Source organism: Balaenoptera physalus, assembly GCF_965194825.1.
Source record: "Balaenoptera physalus genome assembly, chromosome: 1".
NCBI lineage: Eukaryota > Metazoa > Chordata > Mammalia > Artiodactyla > Balaenopteridae > Balaenoptera > Balaenoptera physalus.
In genome coordinates, this window is record NC_138882.1 from 109679271 (window position 1) to 109705704 (window position 26434).

Below are 26434 nucleotides of genomic sequence, written 5' to 3' on the forward strand. Positions count from 1 at the left end.
GATTTCAATTTGCCCAATTATTTTGAAAATTAAATGAGAAGGTATATGCAGTGTTTAACACAGTACCTACCCAGAAGCACACATATAAAGTCATTAAAGTCATTAAGCCTGGTCACTAACATTTTATGAGTCTACCTTCTGAGCATATACGTGATTTCAATTCCCTACCTCTTTTGAAATTAGGAGCTGTCATGTGACCTAGGCAAAAGTTTTAAGAGCCAGTACACAATTTTCACGTCTCCCTTTTCCTACCTTAGCAATTGTGAAACATGAAATGGATCCCATTTGCCCTGGTACTTGGAAGAGGACAACCAGAGCAGAGTCCCCAGCTGATGTGCACTGGATGTGTAGCATGAGTGAAAAATGAACCATTTTGGTTCTAAGCCACTGTAGCCTAATGTGGTCATTAGTGAATGATTCAGAAATTGGTACCAGCATTAGAGTTCTGCCACAACATGAACCTAAATTGCACTTACATACATAGAATTTGCTTACTGTTCAGTTGACAGTAAAGAAACTATTATTGCAAGGTGGAAAGCTGGTGACCGACATTATGAAGTCACAAAATATTTGTTCAACCTGTTGCCTGCAATAATTTGGAAGGCAAACAAGTACCTAATGAACTTGGAATTCTAGGAGAAGAGATTGAAAAACAAAATGCCAGCATGTGTTAGAGTTAATCTTGGTTGCGTTTGACAAGGCATTACCAAAAATGAAAGAAGCATAACAAAGCACTGGCTAGTTCACAAGCAGAAGTGAAGGAGGTTAGAGCCCAGACTTTAGCATTTTCATAGCGTTAGAAATATACATGCTTTTCAACCCCAGTGGAAACAGATGAAACTGAAGAAGCTCTTGAGCAATAAAGACCGATTAACACTAAGCCTTGTGAGGAGGATCAAATCAAGAATACGGCTCTCACACCCATTTTTAAAGCCCATGAATTAAGTTAATCTCAGAACAAAGACCCAATTACAATACTGGCAACCAGTAAATCCTTTTAATTGGAGAAAGAACATTGATTAGAGAAAAGAGATTAAAAGTCACTATGTGTTTAAAGAGAGTGCGACATATGGTGGGGGGGATATGGAGAAAGCAAAAATATATATACAGAAATAATGAAAATTATGTTAAAAATAAAACAATAGATGTGTTGATTTGTATATACCTCTGAACATAATATAGGTAAGAAACAATTATTTTGAGAAACTCATACTGTCAAAAAGACAGTCTCCATTAAAAGAGAATCTGACATATGTTGACCACTGACTTTCCAACCCCCAAGTTATAATCTTTAACACCTATTTCAGAGGTGACCAAAAGGGAAAACAGAGAAGGCAAAACATGGAAGGCACAGTCAGATTCCACAGGCATCACTGAGCATTACCTAAGCATCCTAGCCTTTGAGCTTGATGTCTTGATTGGATGGGAGACATATATTGACTGAAGTGAGCATTTGTACTCAGTAGTAATTACAAGGATTGTGGTAGTCATTAGGACTATTCATGATTATTCGATTTCTCCTCCATTTGGACATATGGTAAATTAAAATATTTCTGATCTCTTTGATATGAGGGTGTCCACATGATTTCCTTTGCAAATAAAATGGGAGTGGACATGACTCACAGTGTCAATTCCAACTGGAAACTTAGAGAACTTAGAGAAATATGTCCTATTTCTTTTTCCTTCTTGGCAATAATGGTAACACAGAGATAGAACCTGCTTTAGCTTGGGTCCTTATATGAGGATGACCTAGAAACTTTCCAAGTACATGAAGACTGAAAAGCAAATCACTGTAATTTTAAGTCAGTGAGATTTTGAAGTTGTTTATTACTGCAGCATAGTCTAGCCAATCTTTTTTTTTTTTTTTTTTAAGTAGAAAAGAATAGCTTTATTTCTTTGCCAGGCAAAGGGGGACGCAGCAGGCTCCTGCCTCAAAAAGCCTTGTGTCCCAAACCCAGAGGATTAATCTAGCCAAACTTGACTGAGAGAAATTCAAGCCAGTTTTACGGGGATAGTTAGTTTCATAACAGGTTCAGTCAGAAAAACATGCAAAACTGATGTTTAGGAGCAGTGTTTTTCTAACCATAGATTGTGACTTGCTTATTAGTGGGATGTGAAGTCAGTTTGGTGGGTTTAGGGTGCAGCTTTTATACAACAGAAGGAAAATATACAGTAAGATGAAACATATTCTGTGTGTGGGGGGGGAGTGTGTGTAAAAGAGAACAGGAAAGAGGTCAATGTAAAGTGTATTTCTTAGTGTAACTCACTGTCAAAAAGTTTGAAAGTCAATGACTTGAAACCTAGTTAATTGGAACATTTGACTCATTGAATTTAGATATTTAAGTCTATCCCCAAAGGGTTTGTGATCTGGTGATATCAAAGGGCTCTATTCTCAAACATTTCCTGTTCAAACGTTTGTCCATAGAGTTAAATGAAGAGCTTATCGATACTTTATTGATATTTTATTGAGTTCAAATGAAATTGATAAACCAATGTTGGTAATGTATGAAAAACTATGTCAAATACAGCTAGAGGGAATGATAAAGATTAGCATATATTGTCCTGATTTTCAAAGAAGGATAAAGTTAGTGACACCTATGAGCCAGTGAGCTTGATGTTGTGACAGAAAATATTATAAACTGATAAAATGGCATATCTATAAAAATTTAAAGAAGTGACAGCATGAAATTTTGTGATTAAGTTATGCCAGATGAATACATTATTTTTAACAGTATTCCCAGATATTGGTTCAGAGTTATGTTAAAGACTATGTCAAGATTTCAGAAACTCATTTGACAGAATTTCTTATAATATACTTGAAAATAATGAAGAAATTTGGGCAGGGAGATTGTACTAAATAATATTATTATATATCTTATAGCGTGTATGTTATAGAACATATTATGTATTAATATTTTATTACATATTTTATATTATATTCTTATATTAATATGCAGAAGTGATATGAAGTTAATGCTTGCATTTTGTTAGCTTTCCTTACTGAATTGAGTGCTACTCCATTTAGGTGGAACCAATACAACTTTGACAGGCTGAAACATCTCTTATTGATTTCCAAAAACTTTAGACATTAGATAAGCCTGTACCTAGAAGATTCTCGATGTCAAAATCAGATTACTTCACTAACACACTTGCAAAACTTGAATGAAGAAAGCATAGAAAGGGGCCGGGCAATTTAATGTGCAAATTGCATAATCAGACCTGTAGCAGCCCAGCTGGCATGCGAAAATCCATGCTTTTAACTATGCCCACTTCATTTAATAAAGAATCCTCTTAGACTTTGCATGTTGGTTGCTCCCTCACTTTTATATGCATTGGAGTTTCCATGTAGCTTGATAGCTGTAAATGAGGCTTCTCATGCTATGACCAAAATTTATTGCACATGCACGGAAGCCTCTTTATGTTTGTTTGTTAAATAGTGTTCTCTTACTCTTTAGCAATCTAAAAAAAAAAACAAAAAACACTAAAAGCACAGGCGTTTTTCAATACCCCTGCAAAGGTGAGTAGTCAGAAACATCAATAATGGTATTTGAAAGTCCTCACAGGTTGGTTAGGAATTTGTCTGAATTTCCTACAGTTATAGTTAGCTCAGTTGGTTAGTACCTAGTGTTAAGGAGACCAAGTATCCGGCTTTGATCCATTTTGAACTAGAAAGTTTTGTTGAGTTGTTTGAGATTAAAAACTCTGTCCTATTGCCAAAGGCTATGAAAGGCCTACCTGGTTGCCAATTATCCTATGGGTACTAGTGACAGAAGTCTGTCATTTCTGATGCTATAATGCCTCTTGTCTTAGCTGGGGCACTAACTCAGCCCCTTTTTCAGCTTTTGGACCTCCTGAATCTTTTTTGTCTCATCTTCCATTCAGCCCCTTCAACGGGCACAATAACCCCAGCCTCTGCTTCAGGGTCACCTGGCTTCTTCCCATAATATGCCCACTGGCTTTCAACTCAGAAGAGGCAGTGGCAACCTCTAAGTCCCATCCATACCACAGGTCAGTCCAAAAAGCTGAGCTGGAAATTCTTTCTCAGTGAGAAATCATTTCTGCATAATTTCTAACTTCGCATCCATCTTTTTCTTAGGGAAATGAATTGATCTCAGAGATGAGCAGTTTAAGGAAAATGTGGTTTGTAGAGAAATTAAAATGCAGTTGACTAACATTTGCAAAATTACTATGCTAGTTTCCTAACACATCTAGTCATTTATTAATCACTTACTAAGTGTTCAGCACTGGACCCTTGACATAATTCTTATCTCATCTCTTTGTTTTTGTAAAACTTAGCAACAGGAAATATTGGATGGGGAAAATCAAGGTGCTGGTTTCCATACAGAAGTAGGGACAGGGGCGTTCATTCCAACAAACTATGCCTACTCTCATTTTGCTGACTTTAGCATTCCATCTAATACCCTGGTGTTTCAGCTTGTGATAACCACAAAGATACACAGGTGATCATTATACTCTAATACTATCATATTTTTCAAGGGGCATAATATTATTCATAATATATAAAAGCCCACTTTTTATTTGAAATAGACACAACATAGCATCTTTTGCAGATGGTGACCTAGAATTTGTAAATATGTTCAGCCATGCTAAAGCAGTAATGAGTGTATGGAGGGAGCCATCAAGGGTGTGGGAACATTTTCAGGACATCTGGGGCCCATCAGCATCAAATCATTTAACAGAGTGCAAACAATTTAGCACTGAGAGCCTCTCAATTATCCACTTGCAAATAAATAAATGATAAAGTATAAATCTTTACACTGTAAGCAGTGAGTACACTTCTGGGCTGCCTCCTCCAATCTGGCATCATTAGTTGATGAATGTTCAAAAAATTTAACATTTATCTGTGAAAAAGATAAATTACATATTTACATATATATTATAAATATGTCACAAATATAGATACCCTAAAAACACTGAGGTAATGTAGTCAAACAGAAGTATAATATAGGTGATCCACCAGACAGGATAACCCGTACTATTCTTCGATGAACACTTACATTATGTATCTGACTTGTATCTGGGGCCCTAATACTTGACTTTTTTATAGACTTTCTAGTATCATGAAAAGTGCTAATATTTGGAAGCCAGACAGATCTTTTTTGGCTTTACATTTGCTAACTATGTGACTGTGATACTTTTTAAGCCTCATTGTTCCCATCAAAAAATGGGAGCAATAATACTAATAACAATACAAAAAATGGGAGCAAGGAAGCTTGTGAGAATAAAAGAAAGGAATACAGCCAGCATTTACTATGTATTATTGTAATAGTAGCTGTTCCTGCTAATGTTATTATAATCATTACTTCAGTGCTTCATTAGTAGTACTTCATTTGACAGTATCAGTTTTTTGATATAAAGATCATGGTGCCAAGAAATCTCAGGCCCGTGAAACAGCATTTCTTGTGCAAAGCTGTATAGCTATAATCTTTGTTACAGTCAGATCACAAATTCCAAACTTCAATCAATGATGTTTCACTATATTATTTCTTATTCTTAAGGTGTACCTTAATATTCTCTTACTTTTTCTTCCTATGCTTCATTTCATCTTGCAGCCATTCTTCTCTCCTTTCCATATACCACACTGTGAATACTGAGAAAACTTCTGCCAATCACTGTAAAACTTTTCTTACATGCAAACCGTAAGTTCTGAAACAATATTCCCTTTAACCTCATGTAATAAAACCTAAACTATTTTAAACAATGTTTTAGTATTTTGATCATTCAAGGTTTTAAAAATAATGAATGATTTAAAAATTCCAGAAATATTAGTTAATTTTTAAATTAAACTTTTTATTTTAGAACAGTTTTAGATTTAAAGAATTACTGCAAAAATAGTGTGGAGGGCTCTCATATACTCCACACCCTTATATTCATATGGTACCTTTATGACAATTAATGAACCAATATTGGTAAATTGTTATTAACTAAAGTCAATACTTTATTTGGTTTCCCCAGGTTGTTCAAAAGTCCTTTTTTCTGTTCAAGAACCCCATCCAAGATACCACATTACATTTAGCAGTCATGTCTCCTTATGTACCTCTTGGTATGACAGTTTCTCAGATTTTCCTTGTTTTTGATGACCTTGACAACTTTGAGGATTACCGGTTAGGTATTTTGTAAACTGTCCCTTAATTGGGATTTGTCTGATGTTTTTCTTGTGATTAGAATAAGTAATGTGTTTATGACAGGAAGATCACAGTGGTGAAGTGCTATTCTCAATCACGTGACTTCAAAGGTACATAATATCAATTTGACTTATTGCTGTTTTCTTATAAGATGTGCTATTTGTCTTTTATTTTGTGCAATTTGAGTGTGATATGCCTCAATGAATTGTCTTTTCTTTTTTTGGTACTTTTTAATGCTTCATAGTCTCTGAGATTCCTAGATCTATGGTTTTGTGTCTTTCCTGAATTTTTAAAACTCATTATTACTCCATATATTTCTTCTACTCCATTTTCTCTTTCTTCTTCTTTTAATATTACAATTACACGTATGGTATATCTTTTAAAATTGTAAAAATTAATAAACAGAAATCTCATTTAAAATGGAATTGGGAGGACAGAAAGGAAAGCTGTCATGCCCTACCACTCAATTGCAGAACCAACAGGAAGAAATGTATTTTAGCATCTCCAACAGGAAGAAGGTTACTACTTTACTACCCAGCAGGAGGAAGAAAAAATTTTTCCTTGCCTGATAACAGCCCAGCCAATTAAAGACTGTCACAACTCAGCCTATGAAAAGCCGCTATACTGCAAACTTCCAGTTTCCTCCAAAGGACTCTTTGTTTACATGAGTCACTCCCAACTCCCCCTTCTCCTCTATAAAAGAAACTGTCATCTCTTATGTTCTCCTGACTTGCCTGTGGTTCACCACAGATTGCAGGTCCCAAATTGCAATTCTTTGCTGTTCTCGAATTAACCCATTTTGCTGGTAAAATAACTGGCTGTTTTATTGTTTTAGGTCAGCAGTATTGGGTGTCAGAGAAGTGGGATCCAGAGAAGACCCCCAATAACTCTGAGGCTGGTGAGCAAACAGGTGCTGGGAGCCACAGAGCCCACTGAGCTCACTGCTTTCTTGCTGACCTTGGAGTTTGAGGGTAAGTTTTTCCTGGATTTGAGCTCTGCTCCTTTTGTATTCTAACGTCTCCAGACTTTATTCAGGAACTGCTTTTTTTTGAAGGTTTGTCCTTTCTGTGAGTACTCATTTGGCACTTTGGCCTGACTCTTTTGGAACCAGGCTGTTCCTATTGGAACTGTGCTGCTAAGATTTTGGTCCAATTGTTTTGGAACTGGCCTGTTTCTATTGGAACTGGGCTATTTAGAATTATTTTTCCTTCTTAGATCTAGAGAAAAAACCTCTAAGAAATAAGATCTCAGTCATCTAAATGTTTTGAGGGCACTCCCCCTTCAGGGACCCTGGCTGGTTTTATGTTTAAAAACCATGGTCCTTCCTCATGAGCATTTCTAACTAAATGGACTGACTTAACCAGAAGTAACTTAGAACAGTGAAGGACATTATTGCGAACTTCTGAACTCCCCAAAATTACTTTTCTTAAAATGGTATTGGACAGCTATGGCTTGAAAATTGTCAAAAGTGAATTGGATGCCTATTTTGACTAGCATTTTGAGGCTTCCAAATATTTTCAAGAGTCTAAAATTGCCTCTGTACAAAATACCATTTTTAAATTAACTGAGGCAAGCAATTGAAGAAAGACAAAATGGCTTCTGAGGCCTCTCTTTCCTGTCCTCCATCTCCTTTGTCCCTGGAAGCAAGGCAGCCAGCTTGTGCTTAGGTCCTACCTCTGGTGCCATCTTCTTCCTTCCCTCTACACTGCCTCTACTTCCTCTGTATCCCCCACTTTCCCATTTTAATTCTCTCCCCGAACTTCCCTTTTTCTCTAAACCTCTCCCCATTCCCTCTTTCTCTGAACCTATCAGAACCTGCCCTTTAAAGTTGTCTTCTGAGGATATGAATAGCCATTAGCATAACTAATGCCATTTGGGCCTGTTCTGTTCCTTCTGTCTTTCCACTGACCCTACCAAGGACTTTACTGTATAGTAAACTTCTTCTTTCATCATTAAGGGCTTTGCAGTGAATAGATATTGTTTGATGATCATTAGTTCTATGAAGCATGGCCTCCATGCTCTGTTAGTCTCCAAATAATGGTAAAAACCTTCACTGACACATTCCTGGCACCAACAAGACTAGTTAATCATCAATAATCTTGACTTAGGAATGCATTCCCTATTTCCAAGCACGTACCCCCATACCCTAGGTTAACTTTAAAATTGTCCTAATGGTCCTTTGTCAGTGAAGATGGAGTGCAGCTGCAAATGCTTCTGGATCACCATCTGTCCAATCCTACCCTGTATGTAAGTTACCCTATAGTAAACTGATCCATTGGCTATATGGAGCTACCTGCTTCATTTTTCAGTCTCAAGATACCTTGTCAGTTCAGTGGGCATTTTTTATTCCCTCCAATCTGGGACAATTGGCAAGCCAGCCAGGAGACTGAAAACACAGGAATGGGTAGAGGGGTTGTGCTGGGGGAAAGCTCGTTTTTGGTGGGAGAAACACCAGTCTGGCTAGCCACTTCCATGTGGGTGAACTGGCTAGGTCTGTGGAATGCTTTGGGCTGGTGCATGAGTATAAGGAAGCTCCCCAAACACCAAAGGGCTTATTAGATATATTAACTGAAGGGGTAGGAAAGTAAAAGTGGAGAAAAGAAAGTGAGCAAGCTATTGAGGCTATAGCATGGCCCTTGTTATGCACGCTAAGGATTAGCACAGAAAAGTAATTACGGCTCAGCAGGGAATCAGAAAAGTCTGAAGAGACTCTGGTGTTACAGAAGTACAGAGGGCATGCTCCGCCAATTTGGACATTATGTTAAAGAAAACACAACAAAAAGAAGAGCATATTGAAGTGATGGCATGTAAGATGACTAAAATGCCAGGCTGTTGTCTGCCCCAATCAAAGGTGTGCATGATTATTTTACAGGAGAACCTGGACCCCAAGAGGTGGGATCCTTAGGATAATGACTCATCAGAAGATGAGGACAGGGACTTCCCTGGTGCCACAGTGGTTCAGAATCCACCTGCCAATGCAGGGGACACGGGTTTGAGCCCTGGTCCAGGAAGATCACATGTGCCACGGAGCAACTAATCTTGTGCGCCACAACTACTGAGCCTGTGCTCTAGAGCCCTCGAGCCACAACTACTGAAGCCTGTGTGCCTAGAGCCCATGATCCGCAACAAGAGAAGCCACCGCAATGAGAAGCCTGCGCACCACAACGAAGAGCAGCCCTCGCTCGCCGCAACTAGAGAAAGCCCGTGTGCAGCAACAAAGACCCAATGCAGCCAAAAAAAAGAAGATGAGGACATAATTATAGAGGAGGAAGAGGACCTGTGTGCACAGACTCTGCCCCAAAGTAAAAACGCAGGCCACAAGAGAAATAGAAGATAATGCAAAGAAGATCCTGTGAGTCAGAAGACAACTGTACAGAAATATTTCTCCACTGAGCTAGTAGAATTAATCAGCAGGTTTAAGCAAAAGAGTAGGGAAGGAGTTCCAACCTGGACACTTTCATTCCCTCCACTTTCAGACAATTTCTTTGTACTGGAACCAAACAAAACCAAGTTTCTTACGTTCCCTGGACTCAACCTGAACTATGAGCCATAGTTAAAGAGTTACCTAAAATAACTGAGGACCTCCATAGGTTTGCTGAAAATTTTAACATAGTTACTCAAACTTACCAACCTGTTTTTTTAGATATATCAGTTAGTTCACATGCCTCTTGGTGAGGGTCAAGCAAACATTGGATGAAATTTGCCTGATGGGAACATATTGAAAGGGATTTAGAAAAACAAACCCCTAACTTTTGGCAAAAGGCTAGAACAGTCGCTGGAGAACTCCACTCAACAATTACAGTAGCTTTTCCTAAGCCTATTGATTGAAACAAAATTCAGGCTAGCACACAAAAATATGATGAACTTGCTCATGAATATTATAATTGACTTCAGATATAGTTTGCCAATGTTTTCCCATTCATAGGTTGTCTTTTTTCCCTTCGTTGATAGTTGATTAATTAATTTTTAAAAGGGATATTTGACCTAGAAGGAATATGTTTTCAAGATTATGAATTTGTTATACTCATTACAAAAAAACATTAAAAAAACAAATAAGAGAGCAGAAGCAAGAAGAACTACAATCCTGCAGCCTGTGGAACAAAAACCACATTCACAGAAAGATAGACAAAATGAAAAGGCAGAGGACTATGTACCAGATGAAGGAACAAGATAAAACCCCAGAAAAACAACTAAATGAAGTGAAGATAGGCAACCTTCCAGAAAAAGAATTCAGAATAATGATAGTGAAGATGATCCAGGACCTCAGAAAAAGAATGGAGGCAAAGAACAAGAAGATGCAAGAAATGTTTAACAAAGACCTAGAAGAATTAAAGAACAAACAAACAGAGATGAACAATACAATAACTGAAATGAAGAATACACTAGAAGGAATCAATAGCAGAATTACTGAGGCAGAAAAATGGATAAGTGACCTGGAAGACACAATGATGGAAATCACTACCACAGAACAGAATAAAGAAAACAGAATGAAAAGAAATGAAGACAGCCTAAGAGACCTCTGGGACAACATTAAACAAACCAACATTCGCATTATAGGGGTCCCAGAAGGAGAAGAGAGAGAGAAAGGACCCGAGAAAATATTTGAAGAGATTATAATCAAAAACTAACACCTCACTTACAGCAATGGACAGATCATCCAGACACAAAATTAATAAGGAAGCACAAGCTTTAAACAACACAATAGACCAGATAGATTTAATTGATATTTATAGGACATTCCATCCAAAAACAGCAGATTACCCTTTCTTCTCAAGTGCACAGGGAACATTCTCCAGGATAGATCACATTGTGGGTCACAAATCAAGTCTTGGTAAATTTAAGAAAATTGAATTCATATCAAGCATCTTTTCTGACCATAATGCTATGAGATTAGAAATAAATTACAGGGAAAAAAATGAAAAAACACAAACACATAGAGGCTAAACAATACATTACTAAATAACCAAAACATCATTGAAGAAATCAAAGAGGAAATCAAAAAATACCTAGAGACAAATGACAATGAAAACACGACTATCCAAAACCTATGGGATGCAGCAAAAGCAGTTCTAAGAGGACCATTTATAGCAGTACAATCCAACCTCAAGAAACAAGAAAAATATCAAACAAACAATCTAATCTTACCCCAAAAGGAACTAGAGAAAGAAGAACAAACAAAACCTAAAGTTAGTAGAAGGAAAGAAATCATAAAATAAGATCAGAAATAAATGAAATAGAAGCAAAGAAAACAAAAGCAAAGATCAATAAAACTAAAAGCTGGTTCTTTGAGAAGGTAAACAAAATTGATAAACCTTTAGCCAGACTCATCAAGAAAAAGGGGGAGAGGACTCAAATCAATAAAATTAGAAATGAAAAAGGAGAAGTTACAACACACACCACAGAAATACAAAGCAGCATAAGAGACCACTACAAGCAACTCTATGCCAATAAAATGGACAACCTGGAAGAATGGACAAATTTTTAGAAAGGTATAACCTTCCAAAACTGAACCAGGAAGAAGTAGAAAATATGAACAGACCAATCACAAGTAATGAAATTGAAACTGTGATTAAAAATCTTCCAGCAAACAAAGGTCCAGGACCAGAGGGCTTCACAGGTGAATTCTATCAAACATTTAGAGAAGAGCTAACACCCATTTTTCTCAAACTCTTCCAAAGAATTGCAGAGGAAGGAACACACCCAAACTCATTCTATGAGGCCACCATGACCCTGACACCAAAACCAGACAAAGATACTACAAAGAAAGAAAATTACAGACCAATATCACTGATGAATATAGATGCAAAAATCCTCAACAAAATACTAGCAAACAGAATCCAACAACACATTAAAAGGATCATACACCATGATCAAGTGTAGATTTATCCCAGGGTTGCAAGGATTCTTCATTATACACAAATCAATCAATGTGATATACCATATTAACAAACTGAAGAATAAAAACCATATGATCATCTCAATAGATTCAGAAAAAGCTTTTGACAAAATTTAACACCCATTTACGATAAAAACTCTCCAGAAAGTGGGCAGTGTGGGAACCTACCTCAACATAATAAAGCCCATATATGACAAACCCACAGCAAACACCATATTCGATGGTGAAAAACTGAAAGCATTTCCTCTAAGATCAGGAACAAGACAAGGATGTCCACTCTTGCCACTATTATTCAACATAGTTTTGGAAGCCCTAGCCATGGCAATCAGAAAAGAAAAAGAAATAAAAAGAATACAAATTAGAAGAGAAGAAGTAAAACTGTCACTGTTTGCAGATGACATGATACTATACATAGATAATCCTAAAGATGTCACCAGAAAACTACTAGAGCTAATCAATGAATTTGGTAAAGTTGCAGGATACAATATTAATGCACAGAAATCACTTGCATTCCTATACACTAATGATGAAAAATCTGAAAGAGAAATTAAGGAAACACTCCCATTTACCATTGCAAAAAAAAGAATAAAATACCTAGGAATAAACCTACCTAGGGAGACAAAAGACCTGTATGCAGAAAATTATAAGACACTGATGAAAGAAATTAAAGATGACACAAACAAATGGAGAGATATACAATGAAAGATCAGAAAGAGAAATTGAGGAAACAATCCCATTCACCATTACAACAAAAAGAATAAAATACCTAGGAATAAACCTACCTAAGGAGGTAAAAGACCTGTACTCAGAAAACTATAAGACACTGATGAAAAAAATTAAAGATGACACATACGGATAGAGAGATATACCATGTTCTTGGATTGGAAGAATCAATATTGTGAAAATGACTATACTACCCAAAGCAATCTACAGATTCAAGGCTATCCCTATCAAATTACCAATGGCGTTTTTTATAGAACTAGAACAAAAAATCTTAAAATTTGTATGGAGACACAAAAGACCCCAAATAGCCAAAGCAATCTTGAGGGAAAAAAACACAGCTGGAGGAATCAGACTCCCTGACTTCAGATTATACTACAAAGTTACCGTAATCAAGACAATATGGTACTGCACAAAAACAGAAATACAGATCAATGGAACAGGATTGAAAGCCCAGAGATAAACCCACACACCTATGGTCAACTAATCTTTGATAAAGGAGGCAAGGATATACAATGGAGAAAAGACACTCTCTTCAATACATGGTGCTGGGAAAACTGGACAGCTACATGTAAAAGAATGAAATTAGAACACTCCCTAACACCATACACAAAAATAAACTCAAAATGGATTAAAGACCTAAATGTAAGACTGGACACTATAAAACTCTTAGAGGAAAACATAGGAAGAACACTTTTTGACATAAATCACAGCAAGATCTTTTTTTACCCACCTCCTATAGTAATGGAAATAAAAACAAAAATAAACAAATGGTATCTAATGAAACTTAAAAGCTTTTGCACAGCAAAGGAAACTATAAACAAGATGAAAAGACAACCCTCAGAATGGGAGAAAATATTTGCAAGTGAATCAATGGACAAAGGATTAATCTCCAAAATATATAAACAGCTCATGCAGCTCAATATTAAAAAAAAAAACAAACAACCCAATTAAAAAATGGGCAGAAGACTTAAATAGACATTTCTCTAAAGAAGACATACAGATGGCCAATAGGCACATGAAAAGCTGCTCAACACCACTAATTATTAGAGAAATGCAAATCAAAACTACAATGAGGTATCACCTCACACCAGTTAGAATGGGCATCATCAGAAAATCTACAAAGAGCAAATGCTGGAGAGGGTGTGGAGAAAAGGGAACCTTCTTGCACTGTTGGTGGGAATGTAAATTGACACAGCCACTATGGAGAACAGTATGGAGGGTCCTTAAGAAAATAAAAATAGGATTACCATATGACTCAGCAATCCCACTACTGGGCATATACCCAGGGAAAACCATACTTTAAAAAGATACATGCACCCCAATGTTCATTGCAGCACTATTTACAATAGCCAGGTCATGTAAGCAACCTAAATGCCCATGAACAGACGAATGGATAAAGAAGATGTTGTACATATATACAATGGAATATTACTCAGCCATAAAAAGGAACGAAATTGGGTCATTTGTAGAGAGGTGGATGGACCTAGAGACTGTCATACAGAGTGAAGTAAGTCAGAAAGAGCAAAACAAATATTGTATATTAATGCATATATGTGGAATCTAGAAAAATGGTACAGATGAACCAGTTTGCAAGGTAGAAATAGAGACACAGATGTAGAGAACAAATGTATGGACACCAAGGGGGAAAAGGGGGTTGGAGTGAAGGTGGTGATGAATTGGGAGATTGGGATTGACTTACATACACTAATATGTATAAGAAAGGTAACTAATTAAAGAAAAAGAAAAACAAATAAGATTAAAGATGATAATTTAACAAAAATTAGGCACCTTAGTAATTTCTACTAAGATTTTTATGAATTTCAGTATTTATGCATGTACATATTTTGTTTGCATTTTCCCTCTAAGCCTATTTCATTTCTAAAATTTTTCACTTACCATCATAAAAATCATGAGGAATTATTCATAAAAATTATTCTAATGGATGGATAATATTCATCATGGGGATGTTCTTTAATTCATTATGCCATCTTATTAGTGGCTACTAAAATTGTTTTGTGTTTGTGTATGTGAATATGTGTGTATGCATGTGTGTATGCATATGCTCATATGCTTCATTGGTTCTCAGATGGCCAGGGCCTAGTCAATCATGCGCCTCAGTTTTTTCCATATTTTTAGCATCAGTACATGCAAGTCCTCTTTTGTTTTTTCTCATTTTCCATGATGTATATTGCCATTCTTATCAATTATAGGTCCCAAGTTTAATGTGTTTGATGTATATCCTGAAACATGCAGGTATCCTTTTAAAATATGATATATTTTATGTTTACATGATTTTCTAGCAAATGGTATAATGTTTTAGAATTTCCAGCATCTTAAAACAGAGACTTTTTCTTTTCTGAGGATTATGCATTCTGCTGTATGTACATATAATCTGTTTTTTCTTACTGTTGCCCAGTGTATAGAACATTGAAAACTATTTTACTTCCCATTCTCCACCAGCACAAGCAACACTGGGTTAAACATTCTCATACATGTCCACTTCCATACCTGGTGAGAATTTCCTTGAAACTTATAATCAGAAATGGGACCTCTGGGATAAAGAGCACATATGGTCTTCCAGGAATGTTGCTAAATACTGACATTTTGCTTTCCAGAATACCTGAAATAGTTTACAGTCACATTAGTTGTTTATGAGAGGTTTTTTTTTTTTTTGCCCAGCTTTGTCAGCACTTGGTATTATCTGAGTTACTATTTTTTGCCATTTTGATGCATGTAAAGTGATATTTCTTTGTTTTAATTTGTATTTCTCAAATGACTAGTAAGTTTGGCTACCTTTTCACATACCTCTCACTCATGTAAATTCCCTGTTCATTTTCTATGTCCGCTTTCTTCGTGTTTCCTTTTTAGTAAGTTAAAAAATATCTCCACAAATTATTATGTACTCCTCCTTTCAAGAGGTGTTTCTCAATTCTCCTCATCTTGAGTGTGGGCTGGACTTCTAAAGAATAGAATGTGGCAGAAGTAACGGTGTGTCACTTGATATGGTATAATTGTTACTACCTGTCCTAGAATCATTCTGTTCATATTCCTATATATTTCTGACATGTCCTAACATCTAATAGAATGAATGTCCAGATGTCCAGGCCTTTTTGAAAGTTAACCAGAGTATTTGTAGATTCTTACTCTTCCATATCTATTTTAGAATGATTTATTGACTCTTCCCCTAATACCTCTAATAACTTCCTCTGATTTTCAAAAGTTTAAATACCCTCATTCTCTTCTCACAAAGAAATAGAAATTTGTGCAAAAGGTTCACATCCTTTTTTTAAAAAAATTTTATTTATTTATTTTTGGCTGCGTTGGGTCTTCGTTGCTGCGCACAGGCTTTCTCTAGTTGCGGCAAGCGGCGGCTACTCTTTGTTGCGGTGCGCGGGCTTCTCATTGCGGTGGCTTCTCTTGTTGCGGAGCACCAGCTCTAGGCACGCAGGCTTCAGTAGTTGTGGCTCGCAGGCTCTAGAGTGGAGGTTCAGTAGTTGTTGTGCACAGGCTTAGTTTCTCCGCGGCATGTGGGATCTTCCCAGACCAGGGCTTGAACCCGTGTCCCCTGCATTGGCAGGTGGATTCTTAACCACTGTGCCACCAGGGAAGCCCCTCACATCCTTTTTATACATACAATATAAATTTGTTTGAATAAATACAACATTCAAACTATATTTAGCTATGACTTAAGCTCTTTCAGCTCTCTATCCATAGATAGGACCCTTCCACTTTCAAGGGGTTCATACCCCTAAATTGGCAAGAGCCTGATATCAGAATGACTGACTGACACCTATTGCCAAAGTTCTTGCATAAATCTCCATACAATTGCTTCAGCAAACAGGGGAGAATTCTTTTTTTTTTTTTTTTTTTGAGAATTCTTGATTTTACTATTTTTCAACAAATTCTCCTGGAACGACTGGATGACAAAATCTATTCACAAAAATTCTTAGTCTTAATATCCATAAACCATAATTCATTACTATGTTCTATTTGGATTGAACAACAAAACCTAGAAGTTTTAAATAAGAATCCTTTTATACCTGGGCAGGATTTTGATAGGGGCCTATGTTCATTCTGCTTGTATTAAGGAAAGGCAACCAAGAATAGGGATTGTAATATTAGTATCTTTTCTTCCAATTAGAAGAAAAAATGTATATTACATAGTAGGATTAGAGGGATTATTGGTTCCATTTGGTGATTTTTCTTAGAAATAGTGCATACAGGTGTTTATTATGGATTATTTGGAAAATTAAAATGACATAAAGCTTTATCTTTCAGTTTGTCTTCCATGTATATTAAAGCATAAAGTTAAAGTAATTAAGCTGCTAGATCACCCCTTACCTGAAATGAGTTATTTTGATACATCTCAGTTGAGCGAACAGGTTGCCAGGGGGGAGGGGCATGGGGGAAGGGTGGATTGGGAGTTTGGGATTAGCAGATGCAAACTATTTTATATAGAATGGATAAACAACAAGGTCCTACTGTATAGCACAAGGAACTATATTCAATATCCTGTGATAAACCATAATGGAAAAGAATATGAAAAAGAATGTATATATATATATATATATATATATATATATATATATATATAACTGAATCACTTTGCTGTACAGTAGAAATTAACACAACATTGTAAATCAACTATACTTCAATAAAATAAATTTTAAAAATTAATGCATGATACAAAATTCATGTTAGGCTATGATTTTAACAGTAGGATTTCCACAATTGTCCAGATTTGTTGTATAACCAACCCAAGCTAAACTTCATTTGAAGTACTTTGTGCTTCTAAACACATCTCAAGTATCCTAAATAGTCCCAAATAGTAACAGGAAAGTGACCCTTAGCCTGCAGTTGCCAAGTGGTAAGACTAAACCATGGATAGAAGCTAATAGGTCATCAGGAGATCACTACGTACAGCTGTACATGAAAATCAAGTGAAGAAACTATTTCTCCAGAATTTTCAAAGGTAATAGAAATATTTTGTTCTACTATATGTAGAAAGGAGTATAAAACACCATATAAACATTTTATTGCAATTCTTTGTATGATTGTTATTTACAATGCAGTGCAAGAATGCTCCCAGTAGCTGATAGTGGTTTGAGATAAAATGTTCTTTGTAAAGCAATTTCCACTATTTTCCATCTACACCAATTTAATGTATTCAGTTGTTTAAAAACAGCTATTTTTATATTCGGTTAAATGTAATATTACAGTTCATATCATTTTCTTTTCACAGGAAAGTGAGTCTATGAATCTAAAGCTGAAAATTTAAATCAAAAGAAAACAAATTTAAATCAAGAGAAAAAAATATGGAATAATAAATCAGTTAAATGATTTAACTGGGTCAACTAATTGTTTCTACAAATCAACCAATTATTTGATAAAATTTGTTGGTCAATTTAGTTAAAATATTAATCCAAATTGTTTTATAGAAATCTTTCTTTTGCCTGACTTTTACTTATTCATCAAGACTCAACCAAAGGGTGACATCATTCAGGAGACCTTGGATCTGACCTTCTTATCATTTTACTCCCAGTTCCCCCAAGGGTTCCAATAGTGTCTTGTGTTATCTCTGTTATGGCTCCTTTAATTACAAGTGTTAATATTTATTGAGTCCCAGCTTTTGTCATACATTATCTAATTTCATCTTCAACAACTCTGTGAGACAATTTTTTTGTTGGTGGTGTCGTTTTGTTTGTTTGATAAATGAAGATACTGAGATTCGTGAGTTAATTAATTTACCCACAGTAAGTTAGTTAATAAATAACAAAGACCAAGAACGTATGATCAGAGAGACAAGAGAAGAACCATGAACAGTATTTGGTCTCAGAGGTCAAAAGAAAAGAGAATTCCAAGGAGAGGATAGTCAAGAAAATCAAAGCAAGAAATATAATAGCTAAGATAGAGCAATAATTATCATTGTATAGCTTTAGTCTGGTGTTGCTGGCAGAATCTAAATTATATTATTTTTAAAAAGCAGTGTACAAAGAAGTAGTCAAGATTCAAATTTGGATCTGTTTGATTTGAAAAGCTCCCAGTTTTTCTTCCAAGCTAGCAGCTTTCAGATGTTAGTACGTATGCATATGAAGCTTCTAGAGAAATTCTTATGAATGTAGGTTCCTGTCTCAAACAGCAAATCTCTGGAGTTAGACATTGCATTTTTAAGAATCACCACCCCCAGGTGATTCTGATGAAGTTGCCACTGGGCCACACTTTTAGATACATTGAACTCATGCCTACTATAACAAGGAGCTTCTTGAAAGCAGGGACCTCACTGGGTTTTCAGTAGTGAGCAGAATGCTTGATTCACAGTGAGGATCTAATGTAGTTTTGCAAAGCTAAACTGTGTTGTGGTTTGGAACAAATAATTTACTGTAATTTGAAAATATTATCTTACATGGGAGTGGCCATAATTTCTATAACTCAAGCACCCCGTTTGTTTGTGTTCTGAATTTGCACGCTGATTCTAAACAGTGTCCTTTTTTGTTTCCCAATGAAATCCTGAAGAGGGATACAGTAGTTTGGATCTTTGCCCTATGAATGGTCTCCTGACTTATTTCAATGTATAACTATTTTCATTGACTGTTGTAACAATTCATTTGAGAGGACTTCGGCCTTCCTTAAAATAACTTGGCTTACCTCTATCCAATCTTTTTTCTAGCTTTTGTGATTTTAATTCTTATCCCAAAGATCGTATATGCTTAATTTTGAAAACTGAACATTTTAGAAAAGTAATAGGTAAGTCAATTTTTCTTGTTATTCTGCAATAGATGACATAATTGTATACTTCCTTTCAATCTTATAATTATACATATTTACAAAAAGTATTATAATGTATATTTCATTTTGTAACCTCTTTTTGAACTTAAATCATTAATAATTTTTGTACTATTAATTTTCATTAAAACTGAACTTTAAATAGACACATAGTGTTGAAATGAATGTATATATTATATGTCTAACCATTTGCGTATTTTTGGACTTTTAGGCTATTTTCAATGGTTTCATATTATAAACAATGTTGGATAAAATTCTCATATTTAGAACTTTGCACACTTTTTTTACTGTTCCCTTAGCATACATTTCTAGAAATAAACTTGCTAGCTCAAAATATAAATATACTCAAGTTTTTTTGCAAGATTTCCATCTAAAATGTTTTACAATTTATATGTCCTAAGTAGTGTTTGAAAATATCTAAGTACCCTTATTAACGTTAGATTTTATTACTTTAAAAAATTTGGTCACTCTGAAGGTGACAAATAATTTTATTTAATGTTTTAACTTGATTACCAGGAAGTTAAATTATTTATTATGTTTATTATTTGTTCATTTTAAAAAATTATAAAATGCTTCTTATGTCCTCTTTGCTGGACAGAACTATTAATTCCTTAGGATCTTATGATAGTCCAAAAAGATGGCTCTCCCACTTCTGGTGGAAGATTCAACATAATTTCCTGATTTCATCATCTTTGAAAGTGCTTTACCAAGTACAACTGCTCCTCTGTTGTCAGGACTGGCCCTGAGTTATGGTGAGAATTAAAGGGGATAAAGAAAGTAGATGACATTAAAAAAGTAAAGTGCTTATCTCAGTACCTGGCACATAGTAATCATCCAATACATGGTACAAATGATCATAATTATATTAGGCAAATATAATCCTTGAAATAACTGATAAGCAAAATGATGGTCCAAACAGAAGTCATAAACAGGAAAATATAAGCATATTGATGCTTCTTGTGCAGCTGAAATAAGATAACATGTATGCATACTCCTTGAAATCTAGAAAGCTGCATATGTTGAAACTATCACTATAATTAAAGTAGTTCCTATAATCTATTGACGGCCATTGATCAGTAAAGCAGGTGCTGTTATTTTTTCACCTTGGAGAGAAAAATACTGAGGCAAGAAAAGTTTTAAAGTTGACCAAGATTACATAGCCAGCAAGTGGTAGAGCCAGGATTCCAAATAGGGGATTGGTGTGACACCAAACTCTAGCTTCTAACATGTCATGAGGTAGCTTTTAAGGTCTCTGTAAAAAAGATGGAATACATCAGGTTGATACCTGGTGCAGGAGTTCTAAATTTATTTTTGTCTGAGGAAAATGTCAAGTGCTACTTTGGGAATACTATGAAAACCCCAGACTCAAGGGGTTTGAGGCTGAGGCTCATTCATTTTCTCTGTGGTAAAATATACCATGTGTGCTACACATTTTTTCTTTGTTTTTTGTTTTGTTGTTATAAACATACCATGCTATTTCAGATATGTTTCCTGACAAACATTTGTAAAAGTTTCTCATGCAATGTAACTAGCAAGTGGAAGTTGCTGGGTTCTAGATTGCAAAATGTTTCCATGAACAAAGTATAACATCACATTATTTGTATTCCTTTAATGTATAGTTCCACCAAAAATATAGAAATGTATGCTAACCTTACAGAATGAGTTAGAAGGTACTGCCTTCCTATTTTCTATAAAAATGATTTATATATAATTGAAAATATATATTCTTTTAATGCTTGGCAAAACTCGTATGTAAATTCTCTGGGACCTGCTATTTATTTTTAAATTCAAATGTCCAATTCAGCACTCTTTTTCATGGTTACATGAGTAAACAGATTTTTAAATTACCCCTTGAGTCAGTTTCAGCAAATTGTATCTTTCTAGAAATTCTTTTATTTTGTTTCATAAAGTTATTTGTTACATACAACAGTCAATATTTTCAGTTGCAACTCTATTATGCACCCTTTTCCTTTTATTATTGTTTATTTCTGCCTTTTGCCTATATTTTTGTGTGTGTGTATCTGTGTTTGTGTGTGTGTGTTTAACCCCCCCAATTAGATTTTGTTTTTTACTATTTGTATACTCAATTTTTATTTATTTATGTATACCCACATGTCTATTGTTTATTTAGTTTACTTGTCTTTCTGTAACTCTGACCTTTCTGAGATCATTTTTCTTCTTATTGAAGGATATTGTAAGTTCTTTAGTGGCAAGGTTTTGGTTAAGATGAGAAAATTAACTGAAAATGTCTTTATTTCACTGTGATTATACCAATGTAAGTTGAATGTTTTATTCTCTTAGTACTTTGAAGATATTCTGCTGTTTCCTACTTTTATTTCTACAAACTATTTATATTATTATTATTATTCCTTTTTATGTAATTTGTTTTTTCTCTGCTTATATTCTCTTTGTTAATCTATATTTTGACTCTAATGTATAGTCCTTTTATTGTTGATGTCTAGGATTTCTTTGCTTCCTAAATTTAAAAATTGCTATGCTTGGACTTCCCTGGTGGCACAGTGGTTAAGAATCTGCCTGCCAATGCAGGGGACACGGGTATGAGCCCTGGTCCAGGAGGATCCCACATGCCACAGAGCAACTAAGCCTGCGAGCCACAGCTACTGAGCCTGTGCTCCAGAGTCCGTGAGCTACAACTACTGAGCCCACGTGCCACAACTCCTGAAGCCCGGGCGCCTAGAGTCTGTGCTCTGCAACAAGAGAAGCCACCGCAATGAGAACCCTGCACACCACAACGAAAAGTAGCCCCTGCTCACCGCAACTAGAGAAAGCCCGCGTGCAGCAATGAAGACCCAATGCAGCCATAAATAAATAAATAAAATAAATTAAAAAAAAAAAAAAGAATTGCTATGCTTCATCAACTCCATATTTTTCTGGTTACGTCACTCCCCCATTAGCTCTATTACCTCCTTCTGGAAATCCGACGCCTCTTCCTTTCCTCCGTGTCTCTTATGCGTGGCTTCACCTTACCCATCTGATGTATCTCTGGTGACAACTTTGTGTAACTTCTTGATATCTATCTTTTAGTTCACTAATTTACTTTCACAGTGTCCAATCTGTTCTTTAATCCTTCCTTTGAGTTTTTAATTATGACATTTTCTATTTTTAGAAGTTGCATTTAATGTTTTTCCCCTCAAGTTTACTTGGTCATTTTGATAGTCTCTTGCAATGTATTTATAGTTTTAATTCACTCTTTGTTTACTTTAAACAAATTATTTCTGTGTACTTTTTCCAGATCACCTGAGGCACTACCAACCTTTGTTGTCTTTAATAAAAATTCTCAACTGTGATTATTCTAATTAAAGTTGCAAAATTGGAAAGGACTCAAGCTTTTAAACCATATATGGGCCTACTGAAGGCTATCATTTCTCATGGAGATGCTTTTTTCCCTTTTCCACTCTAAACCAGAGCTGAGAGCAATAAGCTCTTTCGATGTCTACCTCTGAGGAGAAATGCTCTTCCATGACTCCAGTTTATCCTTTTCTGAGTCCTGCCTTTATTGGTAGGAGAGGTCTCTGATATGGCCCTCAACTCTGGGAAAGCCCAATGGGTTTTTTTTTTTTGCCATCTAATTAATTACTTACAGAATTAAAACCAATTTAGACTTCTCAAACCTAAGTTCTCAAATTTAGTAGGTACATAAATCACTTGAGTATCTTACAAGATAGATTCTCAATAAGCAGGTGGAGCCCAAGATTCTGCACCTCCAATAAGCACTCAGGAGATGCCAGTACTGCTGGTTTGAGAATCAACACTGAATCTCAAGACTATGACTGTCAGGGACTGCAGAACCAGTGGCTATTCAGTGGTTTCAGTGCTGGCTTAGCTCTAGGAATTTATTCTCCCAATTTGTTGCTGGCCACAAATGATTTCATAATTTCTTATAATGTCATATATTTATCTAGAAGGATATCTTATATTTTATCTAGCACGAGTGTTTTGTAGTATGCAGGTTTTAATCTACTATGTTGTGGGAAACAGAATTCTTCTCCATGTAAGGAAGAGAGTCTTATAATCCTTGGTATTCATATGTAAACTCAACCTATTAAGCATTATTTGTATACTATAAAAAAAAGTTGTACTGACATAGATTTAATCAAACATTTTCATATGGAATGAAATTCAGTCATTTTAAATGACTTCTAATTAGTTTTAATGATACATGCAGAAAGAAAAATGAATAAATGAAATAACAATACAGTGAACTTCTACATAATTTATGCAGGTGACAGATGAAAAATAGATCTCATACAAACATATTAGAAACCCACGGCTTGACTGTTTTCTACAACAGGGTTATATTAAAGTAGACTTACTGTACTTTTGATCAATGCATTTTAAAACATATAATAAAACTCCTTTCATACTTTTAAAAAAAAATCTGAATTGTGACCATTTGATAGTTGCCTTATAAATGTTTAGATCACTTAAAAATATTCATCCAAACTCACTTGTGTTACTTTATAGCTTTGATTAGATATTGATGATGCAGAACACTTAATTTCAGGTAGTTTCATGCCAGGAAGGTGAGTGCTACTAAAATCTTTCAAGTTATTAAAGTCCCACTGCAATGACTATTTTTTTAAGTAATAAAAGGTTAATAAAAATTATGATTATTTTGTTTAACTGCCTTTTAAAACAACAAACCTCTTAAAGGTTATTCTAATCAAAATCTCAAAAAGCTGCTCAAATCAACAGCAAAAACTTGACATATCTAGTGACATTTGAATCTTAGAACAGCTCAAGAACAAGCAAATGAATGCTAAAGGTTTGAATGTAGATATTATTTATGAAGTCCCATTAGACCATCTTTTCATTTTTAAAAATAAAACAGAATGTCCCTATGTGAAAATTGTAAAACCCATTCTAGAAGCATATGCCAACAAGAATAGATTTTTAAAAATGAAAAGAAAAGAAGGAATGACCCATTCTTTTTCCACAAAAGATAGTGTGCCAGAAAAGAAAAATCTATACTGGAAGTAAATGAAGACACTCAACTAAGCATAGGTTGTCTCAACTACAGTGCACAAATAAAATCAGCAAAGACATAAAGCAGAATGGATTAATTGTATAAAAATTAATTAAAGTGAATGAGACTTTTTTTTCCCAGATACAGCAAGGGAAATGATGAAATTAGCAAAAGGTAAAATATATATCACTAATGAATAAACCAGGGCATGAAATAAATGAATACTCTTAATCGTCAGTGTTCTGAATTAAGAAAGAAATAATTGATTCACTGAGAATTGTACAGACCCTTCAAAAAATGGTCATTGACAAAAGACACATTAAGAAAATATTGAGACAACGTGAACATGCACTAATTTCCAAAACCGGATGCTGCAGACTATGAAGACTCTAGATGGAATTTATAATCATTTGCATTGAGTCCCTTAAAGTTGTTCTTAAGATATCCTTAACAACAAGACAAGTTTGAGAAGAATTAAAAAGTAAAAACAGAACAGAAGATATGAACCTGACTTAACTGAGACAAATGATCCTGAGTATGGCTTAGTGTAAGTCTGTTAAGAAGAAGTAAATGTTATGTCTTTACCTCATAAATTCTTAAAAGTGGTAAGTTCAAATTCTTAAAAGTGATAAGGATTATATTTTTCAATATATTTATAAAGTTCTTGGTGATGGTTTCTCTCTTTGATAATATCAATAGTAAATTTATAGGTAGAACAGATCCAGATTTTCCAGCTCAGTAGTTCTAATGAATAAAACAGGGAATACTTAATAAAATATGAAGATCATGTACTATTTTGTCCATCCTCCATTCATGTCCCTATGAGGCTAAGCTAGAGAAATAATACCTATGCTCCTTTTGAGCAAACATAGAATTAGATCACATTTGATCAGTCATTATCTGATCAAAATGGCTGACGTTGCATTCTGTGCTTTTGCTGTTTTTGCTAAGAAGCAAAGGAGGTGACGTTTTGTTATAGAACATGAAGAGACTCGACATAATATTTTAAAAGACTTTTATACAGCTTACATTCTAAATATCTCATATAATAAAAACCAAAAGAATAAGCTATTAATAACCCATGCTCACATAACCTTATAAATAAGGCAGTGTACTCTGAGAATCTTAAATCACTAATGGTTTTTTATGTCTGTGTTTTTTTCTCCTATATGAACAGGTCTGCACTAGTCTGCATTAATTAAATTTAAGTAGGATTTCTGAGCCTGGATCATCATTAAGTCTGTGGCCCTGATTTAAATCTGCAGTAAAACATTTCTCCATTAAGTCTTGTGCTTTTGTGTCATATTTCATACACTAGTTGTCTCTTAATTAAATCCATGATGGTTCACCAACACAGACTATTAAAATAACTATACTTTGCTCTTGACATATTTATGAGACCGAGTCAGAAGACTATAGACTGATACTTGAACTACTCACTAGAAATGCTAATAAGATTATGATGAAGGTAAGATTGGAACATTCCTCTTCTTTCTTTCCTCTTCTTTCTAGAGATTTATTTTTATAACTGAAGTTCACTTCTATTTCAGATTCTTTTTCGCCAGGCCATCCGAAAGCTCTTTCATTGTAGAATAACTGCCAATTAATAGTCAATGGAAGCCTTGCAAAGTGTTAATTTATATCACGTGATATTAATATAAACATTCAGATATATTCTCCTCTGATTTTTTTCTATTCACAGCTGCAAATAAATATGTTAATCTAGATATATGTTTGCCAAGCCTTTAGGTGTTCAGAGTGAAGAAAATTTACAAGGACTGAAAAGAGAAAATAGCCCTGAGTGAGAAAGCAGTTAACTTTTAGATGGGGTGAAAGGAAGTCCACATATGTCAACCTCAGATATACTGAATTTTCAGTCTGCCCACCACAGAGAATGAT

The 26434-nt window shown here is 35.0% G+C and overlaps 1 long non-coding RNA gene across 1 annotated transcript; it reads left to right on the top strand.

The window, feature by feature from the left end:
• Positions 1-2208: 2208 nt before the first annotated feature.
• LOC309636545 lies at positions 2209-25127 on the top strand. Its single transcript, XR_014250066.1, has 3 exons — positions 2209-17737; positions 19433-19509; positions 22011-25127. It is a non-coding gene; the product is annotated as an uncharacterized lncRNA (long non-coding RNA).
• Positions 25128-26434: the final 1307 nt, after the last annotated feature.